The sequence below is a fragment of the Euprymna scolopes genome, chromosome 9 (genome assembly GCF_053919585.1).
Source record: "Euprymna scolopes isolate OS-2025 chromosome 9, ASM5391958v1, whole genome shotgun sequence".
NCBI classification, from domain to species: domain Eukaryota; kingdom Metazoa; phylum Mollusca; class Cephalopoda; order Sepiida; family Sepiolidae; genus Euprymna; species Euprymna scolopes.
The window spans coordinates 118,147,243-118,161,978 of NC_136490.1; the positions used below are offsets into that span (position 1 = coordinate 118,147,243).

The 14,736-nt window shown below is 34.2% G+C and overlaps 1 protein-coding gene and 1 pseudogene across 2 annotated transcripts in view; one reads left to right on the forward strand and one right to left on the reverse strand.

Moving 5' to 3' along the window:
* Window positions 1–14,736, reverse strand: part of LOC145284824 (proton-coupled zinc antiporter SLC30A2-like) — a 929,434-nt gene that overhangs the window by 426,077 nt on the left and 488,621 nt on the right. The window lies entirely within an intron of this gene.
* On the forward strand, window positions 1,159–1,385 carry LOC145285280 (U2 spliceosomal RNA; annotated as a pseudogene).

Genomic DNA, 14,736 nt, shown 5'->3' on the forward strand with positions numbered 1-14,736 from the left:
CCATTACTAACGATTACTATATTGTCCAATTTCTACTGTGCACTCTTTAACCCTTATCCTCGAGTGGCCTCAAGGCCTTGATAAGTAGTGATGCCCATGTAAAAAAAAATAAACTTGATATGAATGGAAATTGTCCATCCTTTTTGCTAACATTCGACGCTAGGCGGCGGTTTATTAGTATGACTTTTGAACTAAAAAGAATGGCGTCGGCAATTTTTTTTTTTTTTTGGCAAAAGAACCCGTGGACAGACACTGATTGAAAATTTGAGAATTTTTATTTTGAGGAAAATAACAAGTGAATCACAAACCGCAAATTGACAACAATGAATTCCAATAATAAATTTTAACAGTATTTTTTTTGGGGGGGGGAGGGGGGATGGCAAGTGTAAAAGAAAAACAATTAGGTAAATAAATAAATAAATGAATAAATAAATAAATACATAACTGAAAGAAAAACGAAATTAAAAAAAAAGATAAAATTATTTTTGTTTTATTGATTATATTTTACTGTAAGTCATAGATAGATTTAGTTTGAAAAGAAATGAGTTCCAGGGTAATTGGAGAGAAAGAAATAAGTTTTAAAAGAAGCACAATTTTTTATACTGCTCGGTTATTTATTTATCAATAATCTGAAACAAACTCTGAAGCAGTAAATTATTAATACAGTAGGACACTCAGTAATAGTATATTCTACATAAAATAGTGCTCAATTTCCTATAAGTAACGGTGGCATACAATAATGCAGTCGGCCACTTGGTACATGGTAGATATTGAATCCAAATGTACTCAATGCTCCAAGTGCAGCTTGTATGTGTTATAGTATAATTTAATTCTTGCTGAGTTTTATGTTGCATCGAACAGTACTCAATAGTATAGATAGTATAAATATGAGAGCTAAGAGAGAGAGAGTGAGAGAGAGAGAGTAGAAAAATAAGGAGAACTAGAAGTAAAAAAGCGAGAGGATGTCAAAACAAAAAATAATTTCAACTTGTAACAGGCATACAAAAGTATCTTCACTTTTCCGAATTTAAATTAAAAAATTAAGTAAAATATAATCTTAAAAAAAATGAGATACAAGTTGGAAAAGCATTTCCTGCAAGGCACTTTTAAAATATTTTTAGTTGAAAATTGTATATCTATATCATTAATTACTAAAAACAATCCTCTTGGCCTTTTGGTCAAGATCAAAGTGTAGTATCTGTTCTTCAGATGCTGCACTTCATTTTCTTGTTCTCTTTCGGTGGAGGAGAAATCCTTCACGACTGAGACAATTTTTATTTTTGTACCTTTTCTCCACGTTAAAAAACGACCTTGGTGTCTAACTCTGTCCCGTGGGGAGGCATAGTAAATAGGTATATCATTAATTACTAAATAATAAATATAAATATAATTTCTGTAAACACAACGTAAAATAAATCCAAGGTAATTTTTAGATTCAATTTTAAATTAAATTTTTATACCTTACATATTTTTTTGTTGTTGAGATAAGTGATTTATATATTAATCGTACTTTTTATTTTTAGATTCAAATATTAATAACTACATTTTATTTCAGTATTTAATTTATGTATTTCTGTTTTATTAAATGCTAGTTTTTTTCTCGTCCATAAATGTTTATTTATCTACCGAGTTTATCTTAAATATTGTATAGACTCAACCCATTATATCATCCTTTTCAGTCCCCACCCCTTAATTCCTGCTTCCATGTTATCTCGCAATTACTTATAACGTCACCAACTAACTTTCGGAAGAACCCCCCCCTCCGTCCGCTTTTCTTTTATATCGTAAGTTTCTTAAAACGTGACCAGCTAAAGTCCAGAATAAAATCACGCTTTTCTTTTAACGGTTCATTTTAAAAAAAAAAAGGTCTTTTGAACAAAGTTTATAAAAGAGCACTTTAAAAATAATTCTGTTACCATAATTTTTAAATTATCTAAAACATTTTATTTAACCATTTTCAAGCCTTGCAATAAATGTTTATTCAAACTTATATATATATATATATAAGAATATAAATTACAATACTGTAAATTAAGATTTACAAAAATTTATTATTAAACAAGGAACGCACAATGCACATATAGAAAATTCCTTGTTTCACAGAATTTCAAAGAATGCCTTCTTTTCTTCAGAGGAATAATATTAGCAAAATATTATTTATAAATAATATTTTGTTAATATCCTTCCTCTAAAAAACAGAAAGCATTCTTTGAAACTTTACTGAATAAGGAATTTTCTATATGTGCATTGTGTGTTCCTTGTTTAATAATAAATTTTTGTAAATTTTAATTTACAGCATTTGAATTTATATTTTTACTAGCAGGAAGACGCGACGTTGCCCAAGATTGAATGATGATCAATGAATGTTTCACACTCCCATATTTTTTTGTCATCAAAATTGGTAAAAAACGCCCATTTGTCAATAAAATCGATTGATTGGTTGCTCTGGTTAGGGACCCATCATGGTGCACTGAGAGGAAGCATCACATGCCTCCCCACTGTGACTTAGTTCAAAATACATTGTAGTCTATAGGGTGAAACAATAAAATTGTCACCCTAAAAAAAAACAACACTCCGGCTTTATTTTAAAAGTTTTATTGAAAAAATCAATTCAGGTAACTTGATTATGTAGTAGAGCTGACATCTATTCAATGTAGCTGGCGTCAGTCTCAATCACTGCCTCGATACAGGTCTGAAACTGGGAGCATGCCTTTCCACATGTGACGGCAGAAGCTCGGCAAATACTCGGCAGATGGCGGTGGTCAGGCTGGGTATGGTGTTGTGGACGGGTATATTAGTGGTGTTCTCAATGTATGACCAAACGAAGTAGTCCAGCGAGTTCAGATCGGTGAGAGAAGGGTACAAAGTTGTAGCACCCCTTCTGAAGCTAAACTTGAGTCTCTTTGGACTTGTGGGTCGGCACTGAGTCCTGCTGCCACCCAGGGTCTTCCAGCGGCCACCTGATTGCACCAGATGATCTCCACACTCTTCCATACATCCAGGTACATTTGGAGTTGACTTTGAAGCCGACTTCAAAAATGTGAGGTGGCATGATGTGGCCCTCACTTGAAACACACCAAAGACTATAACTGTGGTCGAAGACTTTGTTTTCATCACTCTGGGCACCTCCTTGTTATTCATAGCAATGCATTGTGAGGGTATTGACAATGGTTCTGTTGTCATAACTTGGATCTGTAGAGAGCATGAGTTTGTACAGCGGCGCATCTCTGATCTCGCTCATTGAACATTGTGTCACTTTTAGTCATGACAGAAGGCTCCTCTCGCTCTTGGAATCTGTACATAACTGGCCAGCTAGTAGATGGTCTGATGCAAAAAAAGTAAACTGGTTTTTCTCACACGGAAATGAAATCATGTCTTTTCTAAGGTGACAATTTAGCGTTCCACCCTGTACATTGCACTATAAATAACTTACTGTTGATTTTATAAAATTATTTTTATATATAATGGCTTCTATTAAAGTTTAAAATGCAAAAGTCAAGTATCATGCTTCAATTGTGTTCTAAACAGAAACATTTCGAATGCGCCCTTGTCGTGTTAGGTTGTGCAAGGTCAAAATCGTCTGTTTCTTCTTTCATTGGATTATTTCGATTATCGATCCTTATCAAATACAAATTATCGATCCTTATGAAATACAAATTATCTGATACAGAACCTATCTAAGAACACTGCCAGGCACATAAATACCATGTGAAGTTTCATGAAAATTGACCCAGCCGTTTTCGAGTCCATAGGGAACAGAGTCGCGCGCACACACACACACACACAAACACATACAAAGAAAGTTCCTTTTATATAATAGGTAGATAGATAGATAGATAGATAGATAGATAGATAGATATTATGCATTAGGGATATATACATCAAGATTTAATTTGTTCTAGGTAAAAACAAATGTCTTATTAAAGATATAAGGTCAAAGAGACCATCAATTCTGGAATTCTTTATAAACATTGGGTTTTCAATTAAGGAATCTTATTGTTTCATATGGTTTTGTAATGTCTTCAATTTGATGAAGATTGCAACCTCGATAAATTCAAAAGCAATCAAACATGATTATACTTTCTCTCTTTCTGGCGATTTCGTCAACATGTTCTGAAGATTACAGGTGCTTCTCCATAACACGCCAACATCAAATGACAATGTTTCACTGAATGAGATAAGAAAACAAAACTGCAAAAGTAAAAAGAAAAAAAATTACATGAAAAAAAAAGACATCATAGTTTGGAATAATTCTACTTATTCATAAAAACAAAAATCTGTACCATCTTTGCAGTGATTGTACCTCTTTGGATGCAACTGAAAACAAAACCCTATGCCAAGATCGAACACAACCTTTCCTGACTGAAATTTTAGAAGCGATCTAACAGTGGCATAGATTTTATACAGGACTTATTTTATGATACACGTGGTGTTTGTGTTTGCGCTGGACATCACTAAATAGCACCGATTACATGTCGCTTTATTTTAATTATACATTATGAGATGACAAGATGAAAGAAGCAACCTTACTAGAAGTTAGTGTCTTCAATGACGCTGCGTTAAACAGAGCTTGGAAGGAAAGGATAACGAAATACCAAGGTCTTATGTAAGACATAAAAAGAAACTGAAATCTTATGAAGATCTCCATCATTTTAATAATCATAGGAGCAACTGGACTGATAAAAAAGAATCTCAAAAACTACCTCACGAATATATCCAGTAAACCAAGTGCAAGGAAGATACAAACAGTTGCATCTAAAGGGACGGTTAGAATCTTTTTAAAAAATCTCTTGATTGGAATGTCTGAGAGAGTAGATGAATAACAGCTAAACAAAATGAGAAAATTCAGAAAAAAAAAGAAAAAGGAAATATGAGACAAACATTATAGAACTGTAAAATGTTTTTGACTCCTGATGGGGGTATGAGACGATATAAACAAATTCGCCAATCATTTTTATAACCACCGGCTGTGCTAAACAACCAATGAAAACCTTCCAAAATTAGTATAAAAATTGTCGAATTTTGGATTCAATCAGTTTACCGCTAAATACGTCTCAGACCGCATTTGATTCTTGGTCGCCATCTTGGTTACTGCCAATTACAGTCAGGATCTGATCTGAACTACGCCGCCGTCTTTGTTCAACATAATGTCGGAACACTTAACAGGTTATGCACTCAGCCATCGTCTTTTCTTTGACTGATCAGAATCTAAATTCGAATTGTGGCAGGTAAAATTTCTGGGATATCTAAGGATTCAAAAACTACACACAGTGATACAATCTCCAACAGAGAACACTAGCGACTCCGAATTTCTCGAAAAGAACGCGACTGTTATTGCAGAACTGATTCAATGCTTAGAGGATAGAAGTCTGTCTCTGATTATAAGAGATGCATTGGATGACGGACGGAAAGCATTGAACATATAAAGAGAACATTATCAAAAGGGAAACCGAAAATTAAATCACTATATACAGAAGTAACGAGGATGAAACTATTACCGACTACGTTATAAGGGCAGAAACAACCGCTAATGCCTTAAAACTCTCAGTTGATATCAATGACCCTCAATGGACTTCCAACCGATTTTAAACCATTTACAATTGTTATAACGCAAAAAGATAAACCCATAAATTTCAGCGAATTTAAAGTGGCATTGCACAGTTAGAAGAAACTAATCGTATGCTCGTGGACAATAATAACTCCAGCAATATTATGAAGTTCAAAAATGCTTCTCGAAAACAGACACCACCAAATTATGCACCACACCGCAACGTGTTCGCCAAAAGTAATTTTCCCAAGAAAAAGAATAAAATTATTTCCTATAATTGTGGACGGCCCAACCACAAAAGTTTCCAATGTCGATGTAAACGCTCTAAAATGGACTCCGTAAAAAACGTTGAGAACTTTGAGGAAGAACATACATTTCTATTCACATGTAACTTTGACAATACCAAAAACGGTAAAAAATCTCCTTGTAGACTGTCATGCTACAGCACACGTTATCACCAAGGAATCTTCTGGCAGTGAAACTTTTAAAGCAAGATTTGTTGCAAAAGGTTTTTCACAAATTTATGGAGTGGAATATTTTGCAACATTTTCACCAACGACAAATTTAACGACAATTAGAATTTTATTACAACTTGCCGCTCAATAAAATTTTAAAATACGTCAAATGGATGTAAAAAATGTTTATTTAAATGCTCCGATTGACTGTGAAATCTATATTTACCCTCCAGAGGGATTTAAAATGAAAATTAAAAATGGCATATGGAAATTGCATAAATCGTTATATGGACTAAAACAAAGTGCACACAATTTGAATTTAACACTCCATAATTATTTAATAGAACAGGAATTCAAGCAATGTCCCATAGACACGTGCATGTATACCAAAAATATAGGTAATAAATTGTTGATTTTGGTTTTTTGGGTTGATGATATATTACTCGTCTCAAACTACGACAACACTTTACAAGATATTAAGAATAAATTAAATACAAAATTTAAAATGGCCGATCTTGGACGACTGTCATTGTTCCTCGGTATAAAATTTACCTGTGAAAATGAAACTATAACTATGAACCAATCACGATACATTGAAAAAATTCTGCTCAAGTTCGGAATGCAAGATTGCAAACCGCGTTCAACTCCCGTCGAAAATGGGCATAAATAAAAATATAGAGACCAAAACAAAATCCATAGATAATCGAATATACAGGGAAATGGTAGGGAGCCTCATCTACTTGATGACCTGACATATGTTACACTGTAACAAAGCTATCTCAAAACTTATTGAAACCGACAATTAAGGACCTTAATCGTGCAAAACAAATCCTTCGTTACCTAAAAGGAACCAAGGAACAATCTTTAATATTTAAAAAGTCTACATATCCTCTAAATTTAGAAGGATTTTCAGATTCAGATTGGCGTAACTCTGAGGCTAGAAAAAGTATATCGGGATATTGTTTTAGATTGTCAAAGACTGGACCTATGATCTCTTGGAAAAGTAAAAAGCAACAAATTGTTGCCCTTCCTACTTGTGAAGCAGAGTATGTGGCCCTAACCCATTCCGCGCAGGAGGTAATTTTTCTGAATACCCTTCTAAATCTATTTTAAAACCAGATCTAGGTAAAAAACCTATAGTAATTTATTGTGACAATCCAAGCAGTATCTTATTAGCAAATAATTCTATGATTCATCAAAGGTCGAAGCATATTGATATCAGATATATTTTTTATAAGAGACGAAATAAGTAAAAAATCTATTACTCTTACTTATGTGACGTCTGAAAATAATATAGCCGACATTTCCACTAAACCTATAAAAAGAATAAAATTAAAACATTTTATACCCGAACTTTTTGGAATCTAATTATGAATAAATCTCTTTTCAGAAACCCAAAAAGAGAAGCATGAACAGTCAACATCACACCAAACAAAAAAAAAAAAAAAGAAAAGAAATTGTAAATTGTCCCGGGCACGACGTTAAACTGCAACCATTTCTACCTTACTAACCAAATTAACCAACTAATACCTAACATAATGTTTCCAGTTTTTGTTTAAAAAACAAAAACAAACAAAAAAAAAAACAGAAAAAAGTCACTTGTAAAAAACTTGTTGTAAATTTCCTTTTTGTCAAATAATTCTTTTTTTGTATCTTTTTTTATTCGGCAAACATTTGTTAAAAACAATATGTATATTTGTGAATTTTTGCGCATATGTTTATATGTATTTGAAAAATATTCTATTTGTATGTTTATATATATCTGAAAAGTGTTTATATTTATATGTATCGAAAAAAAAAACGGCTTCTTTTTGCACATATTATACCAATATATTAACAATTTCTTTTGACCAATGAGAATAAAGACAAATTCTCCCCCCCCCCAAAAAAAATTATTTTATTGGCTTATTTTTATTTGTTCATTTATTTGTTTGTTTTATTTTTGTTTATTTATTTTTCTTTCCTTTTCTCAAGTCAAAGCAAAATTGAATTCGAAAGGATTTTTCCATTATATTAAAAAAGGGGGTGTGTAAAATGTTTTTGACTCCTAATGGGGGTAGAGATTTAATTGCTGCCCACCACAGCAATATGTGGCACAAGGCCGGAAGGTGGGGATCCAGCAGGCTCCCCTAAAAGAGGGGCACTCCAACAATTGTAAAAATTGCCTGAGTAACCCCGTCAGCATTCCCCGGTCGGGCGCCTCATGCAGTAAGCGATAAACTTACTCCACTGGAAAGCCCAGTGGCAAGGCCTGGGAGGGTGGATCTCCTAGGTATTACCCAGGCGGTGTACCTCAGTCCGACAGGTGCAGGGCCGGTTCCCGGCTCCTCACCCGTTGGGCTGAGTGTCAAGTAACGAATCCTTGACGAGTACTTCTATGCTGTCTCCCTGCAGCCGAAGCCGCTAGGAGACCTTCCCTATCATGAGTAATATTAAGAAACATAAGACAAACATTATAGAACTGTAAAATGTTTTGGACTCCTAATGGGGGTATGAGACGAATAAATTCGTCCATCATTTTTATAACCACCGGGTGTGCTAAACAGCCAATGAAAACCTTCCAAAATTAGTATAAAAATTGTCGAATTTTGGATTCAATCAGTTTGCTGCTAAATACGTCACGGCCAGAATTTGATTCTCGGCCGCCATCTTGGTTACTGCCAATTACAGTCAGGATCTGATCTGAACTACGCCGCCATCTTTGTTCAACATAATGTCACAACACTTAACAGAACAATACAAAAATTTTGCGCTTAATAAGTCGGTACTTTGCATTTACTGCCCCGCAGTTTCCACAAAGTTTCTTTGGTATGTTCGACCGCTGGTGGAAATAACTGGAAGCGGCTAATTACAAAACGTTAAACTTCTACGAATAAAATTATAATAACAAACAGGAAAAACATGGGAATACAATAAATAAAATTACAAACATGTATCTAACCCAACCCTAACTCCTCAACCATAAACTCTACCCTGCGCAATTAAAATTAACTTTTTTATTTCTTCAAATTTATATAAAAAAGTAACCTTTATAGATTCGTATTAGCTAACAGAGAGTGCATTCATTAAAAAATTGAGGAATTTTTGGTCGACTTTTTCTAGTTATTTTCATCAGCTGCTGAGCAAGCCTGAGCCAACTTCGTGGAAATTGCAGGTCGGTAAACACAGAAGATCCAATAAGTCTTTTTTTTTTAATTTCTTTTTTTTTTTTTTTTCATCCACTTTGCACGTTATCATGTGCTCAGTTATTTATCATAGCATCGTTCGAAGATCTCAGCAGATGGGAACAATAAGATAATTCAATGAATCAACGGAAAGTAATAGGTGGAACGATAAAATTGTCGCGTTAGAAAAGACATGATTTTATTTCCGTTTTATGAAAACCGGTTTTCGATTTTTTGTTGCCGATCATATACTAGTTGGCCAATCGTGTACAAATCCCAAATTAACAGGTTTGTCGGAGGTATACATGTCGAAGGGCACAAGTGCAAGGAGTTCATTCCATTAAAATACTTGTAAAACAGGCACAGAGATGCAACGTTGCAGCGATGGGACAGGGGTTGGAGTCTACAGGGTGGAACAATAAAATTATCGCCCTTGAAAAGACGACATGATTTCATTTCCGTTTGATGAAAACCGGTTTTCGTTTTTGTTGGAAATCATCTACTAGTTTGCCAGTGGTGTAGAAATCCCAAGAGCAATAGGAGCTTTTTATGATGCCTGAAACTGACACAATGTTCAACGAGTGAGATCATAGATTCACCACTGTACAATTCAAGCTCTCTACTGATCCGAGCATTGCCAACACCCTCAAAATGCATCGCTAGATTGCCACGAATAACAGGGACTTGTCCAAGGTGATGAAAAGAAACAAGGTTTCCAGCCACAGTTATAATCTTTGGTGTGATTTCAAGTGAGGGCCACATCATGCCACCTCATATCTTCAAAGTCGGCTTCAATGTCAACTCCAAAGTGTACCTGGGTGTGTTGAAGAGTGTGGGATCCTCTGGTACAATCAGGTGGCTGCTGGAAGACCCTGGTTGTGGCAGCAGGACTCGGTGCCGGCCCACAAGTCTAAAGAGGCTCAAGTTTGGCTTCAGAAGGAGTGCTACGAATTTGTGCCCTTCTCTCACTGCCCCTCCCCCTTCTCCGCCGACCTGAACCCGCTGGACTACTTTGTTTGGCCATACGTCAAGAATATCACTAATATGACCGTCCACAACACACAACCTAGCCTGATCGCTGCCATTCGCCGAGTATTCACCCTGCTCCTGCTAGCATATGTGGAAAAGGTATGCTCCCAGTCCCGGACCTTTATCGAGGTGGTGATTGAGGTTAAAGGTGGCTACACTGAATAGATTTCAGCTATACTACATAATCAAGTTACTTGAATTGATTTTTTTCAACAAAAGTTTTAAAATAAAGGTGTAGTGTTGCTTTCTTTAGGGCGACACTTTTATCGTTCCAACCTGTAGTTGTGAAGAATGGAGCCTAAAACCTATGAATCTCGCGAGAACAATGTAATAAAAAAAAAATACTCTTTGGACCATCTAAAAAAATACAAGATTTATGACGCATAAACATCGCGTGTTGTTCAATAACGTTTGTCTTAATCAAAATATGTTTCCTAAATAAACACAGAGCAGTCTATTCGTTTATTTACAAAAAGCTTTGCATTGTTGCTCATTGTAGTTAATGATATCACAAGTAATGCATGCAGAATATATTGAATATATAAATATATCAACATTATTCGGAATGTACCTGTTAGTAAATAATAAGGTTATAATTAACACGCACGCTATATATATATATATATATATATATATATATATATATGTATATATATATATATTATATATATATATATAGCATGTGTGTTAATTGTCACCTTATTATTTACTAGATTCAGCCACTTTGATGAGTCGTAGACGACGAAACACGTGTCAGTGGATAAATATATATATATATATATATATATATATATATATATAGAGAGAGAGAGAGAGAGAGACAGAAAGAGAGAGATTGATATAATAATTAAGTGATTGATTTTGCGCTACAAAACAGATACTGTTAGGAATTGTATAAGTCAACTGAATTAAAGGAATAAATTATAAGATGGTCAAGATAATGAACTTTGGAATGTAACTTTTTGTCATTTATTCTCTATATTGCTCTGTAAGTACATTGAGCTTCTTAAATAAGGATTGATATATAATAAGAAAATATATTTCTACATTATATATATATATATATATATATATACACACACACACACACAGGGTGATTTAAAAGTAACTCCCTATTTTTTAAAATACAATTTATTTTTGAAATATAATTTATGCATTGAAATCAAATTTTCAATATTGTCCCAAGTACTAATAATTGGCCAAATTTCATCTTTCAACACAGTGAGGTACCTCCACATTTTGCTATTGTTGTTTGTGAATGTCTGAATGCTCAATTACCTTGAAGATGGACGGGTTCTCACGGTTCACACGAATGGTTGGCCAGAAGTCCTGACTTACCGTGTTATCATTTTTTCTCTGAGGTTGGCTCAAAGAGTGAGTCTACTCAACTAAACCAAGAAATGTAGAAGAACTTGAACGGCAAATACATGAAGTTATGACTACAATTCCGCAAGGCATACATTAGTGTACCCCACATGTGGTTACTCTGGTGCTTTGATTTATATAAGATCCATCCAGCAATCAAAGAGACCATGGCTGCACATATAAAAATGTAGTAACCAATCCTGGTGTTAAGCTACACTAATGCAACTGTAAAAATACCTCTAACATCAATATCAGAAGAGAAATCTTTCAAGCGGATAGTCTACCTCCTTTACTCTTCTGCCTAGGAATAGATATGTTAAGCAAGCTATTCAATGAAAGCCACTGTGCCTACAATCTGAGCCAGGGCCACTAACAAGAGATGATTAAAAGAGTTAACTACCTGCTCTTTATGGATGACTTCAAGTTATATACCAGCTAAGACGTTGACGTGAATTGACTCTTGCAGATCGTACATAACTTCTTCAGAGATATTGGAATGAAGTTTGGTTTGGAAAAATGTGTCACGTGCTCCAGCAGAGCTGAGAAGAAGGTTTAAATGGAAAACATACAGCTTGATGAAGGCACAGATATCAAGGAACTAGAAGAGCAGGAAAAATACAAATACTTTGGTTTAGAAGAGAACGATTCAATTTCAATATGCCAAGTTATACCTGGCATGTGGAAATGTTTTCTTGTAGCATCGGAATCAGTATTCGGGGAAAATTTTAGCCCAATTTCTGATTGTAAAAACGATTCTTTTAATTAATTTTTTTTGGGCTTAAAACAAATACATATTTATTTGTTAGAAGTTGTTCATTTACAACATAAGACAGAGCTACAAGTTATAAATCACATTTCCAGATTAAGCATTGACTCTGCGTGTCCAATTTATATATTCTATTATTCAGTTGTGGTAAACAAAGTAAATATTCTAGTATTCACTTGACTATCCTCCGAGTAAACCTTTTCGCACCTATTTTCTAAACGTCTCTACACTATCTGCCTCTCGGGAAGTTCCAGTTGATTATTAAAACATTTTAAATGCTCTGGATATGTTTTTTTCGGTTTCGTCGACACTGGTTGTCTGGTCACCAGTTTCATCTGAAACAATGTTTTATTTTTCATTTTGGACTCAAGTAAAAACTATAGATGAAAATCTGACAATGTTTTTATCAAAATCTTGGATAAAATACATGAAGTGAAAACATTAGAAAATTGTCGAGTGCATATTACACACACACACACACACACACACACATATATATATATATATATACTAGCAGAGTGAGGAGATGTTGCCCGGGATTGAATGATAATCAACGAATGTTTCACACTTCCATATTTTTATTGTCATCGAAATCGATAAAATAGCACATTTTTCAATCAAATCGATTAACTTGCCTGCACTAATTGGGAACCCATCGCAATGCACATGGAGGCAGCTTTACATGCCTCGTGCAATGACATGTTCACAGTATATTGTAGTCTACATTGCACTGTAGAGAACCTATTGATTTTATAAAATCATTTTATATATAATGGCTTGCATTAAAGTTTAAATGCAAAAGTCAAGTATCATGCTTCGATTGTGCTCTAAACAGAAAAATCAATTTCAGACGCGCCATTGTCATATAAGAGAACCTACTGTTAATTTTATATGCTTGGCATTACTGGTCATGCGGTAATAATGGCTTGAAAAAACTCCCCTGTTGATACTCTATAGGGACACGCACGCACATATAAGTGTTGGAACGATTAACCAGAATTGGAATAATCGGAACTTTTTGGCAGAATCAGAATCGGTATTCGGGAAAATTTGATCCCAATTTCCGGTTCTAAAAGAGATTCTTTTAATCTTTTTCTTGATAAAAAACAAACACAGATATATTTATTTATTGGAAGTTGTTCATTTACAACATAAGACATACGCTCCTTACTTGGATTAATTAATAGCACATCCTGTGATGCATGCATGAGACATTCAAAGCATACCATTGGTTTCGATTTGGAGCCAGATCCATAACATTCCTCTAGCTTCATTCCGTCTCAATCAAATCTCTCGATTGTTTGCCTCCTGTTCATTTTTAGGTGCTTCTACATTATAAGAACGAAAAAAAAAAATTGAATTTCAAGTAAAACAAATGATATCTAAGTAACTGTCATGTCATAAATAGTAACATATCAAAAAAGAAAAATAAGATAGAAAAATAATTATTAATGAAAAACTGTTTTCGATAAAGTTTATATGGGGAATAAATTTTGTCCGACATTTTGAATGACGTTACTTACGTGACGTAAGCAACAGAACAAATTATCTCCCCTGACAACTTATCTCTCGTTTAGTAAGCGTAGCATAGTGATTTTCGCTTCTTTTCACAAATTTCTTTTTTCATTAATAATTTTTTTTTCTATCACATCGTTTTTCGTATTTTTTGGATGTGTTACTATTTGAGACCTGACAATTACGTAGGCATCATTTCTTTTACTTGAAATTCATTTTTATTTTCGTTATTATAATATGGTCCTCTTTTCTTTTCTTCAGAAAATGTAAAAGGCGGCCACTTTTTCAAACGTATATGTTTGCTAGTGTTATGGATTATTTTAAATTAAATAATGGTTGAATGTAGCCGAACTGGGAGACAATGATAAATAAGAATAATTAATGGGTTAGATTTTTTCACTGCGGAGAAGTTGATAAATCTGTGTATGTAACATTAGCGCTATAATGATTACATTCGCTACTAATTACATTCTACCTTTTTCTCAGGTGTGCGTGTAGTCATGTATTGATTCTTGTTTGCGTTTAATTGCATCTTGATATATGCCTTTATGTAATTATCTATGACAACCTAGATTAAGCCAGCATATTCTAATTGAAACGTATAATTAAAACTAATATCTCGGAATTAAATATGAAATTAATTGCAAGATAGCGTAGACAGTGGTGATTCTATGGGGGCCGGGGTAAGGGCATCCCCACTTAGAATATTTAGTTTGTTTTATGGAAATCGATACGAACAAGCCATGGAGCCACTTGATGTAAATACCTAACGAGAATGAAAGATGATCATTGCAAAGACAGGAGATGTCTATTGGCGTTAGCTTTGAAAAGACCAAGGTTATAGGTAGGGCGAACATATCAGCAGAAACAGAGATTCACAAACTTTCACTTTTT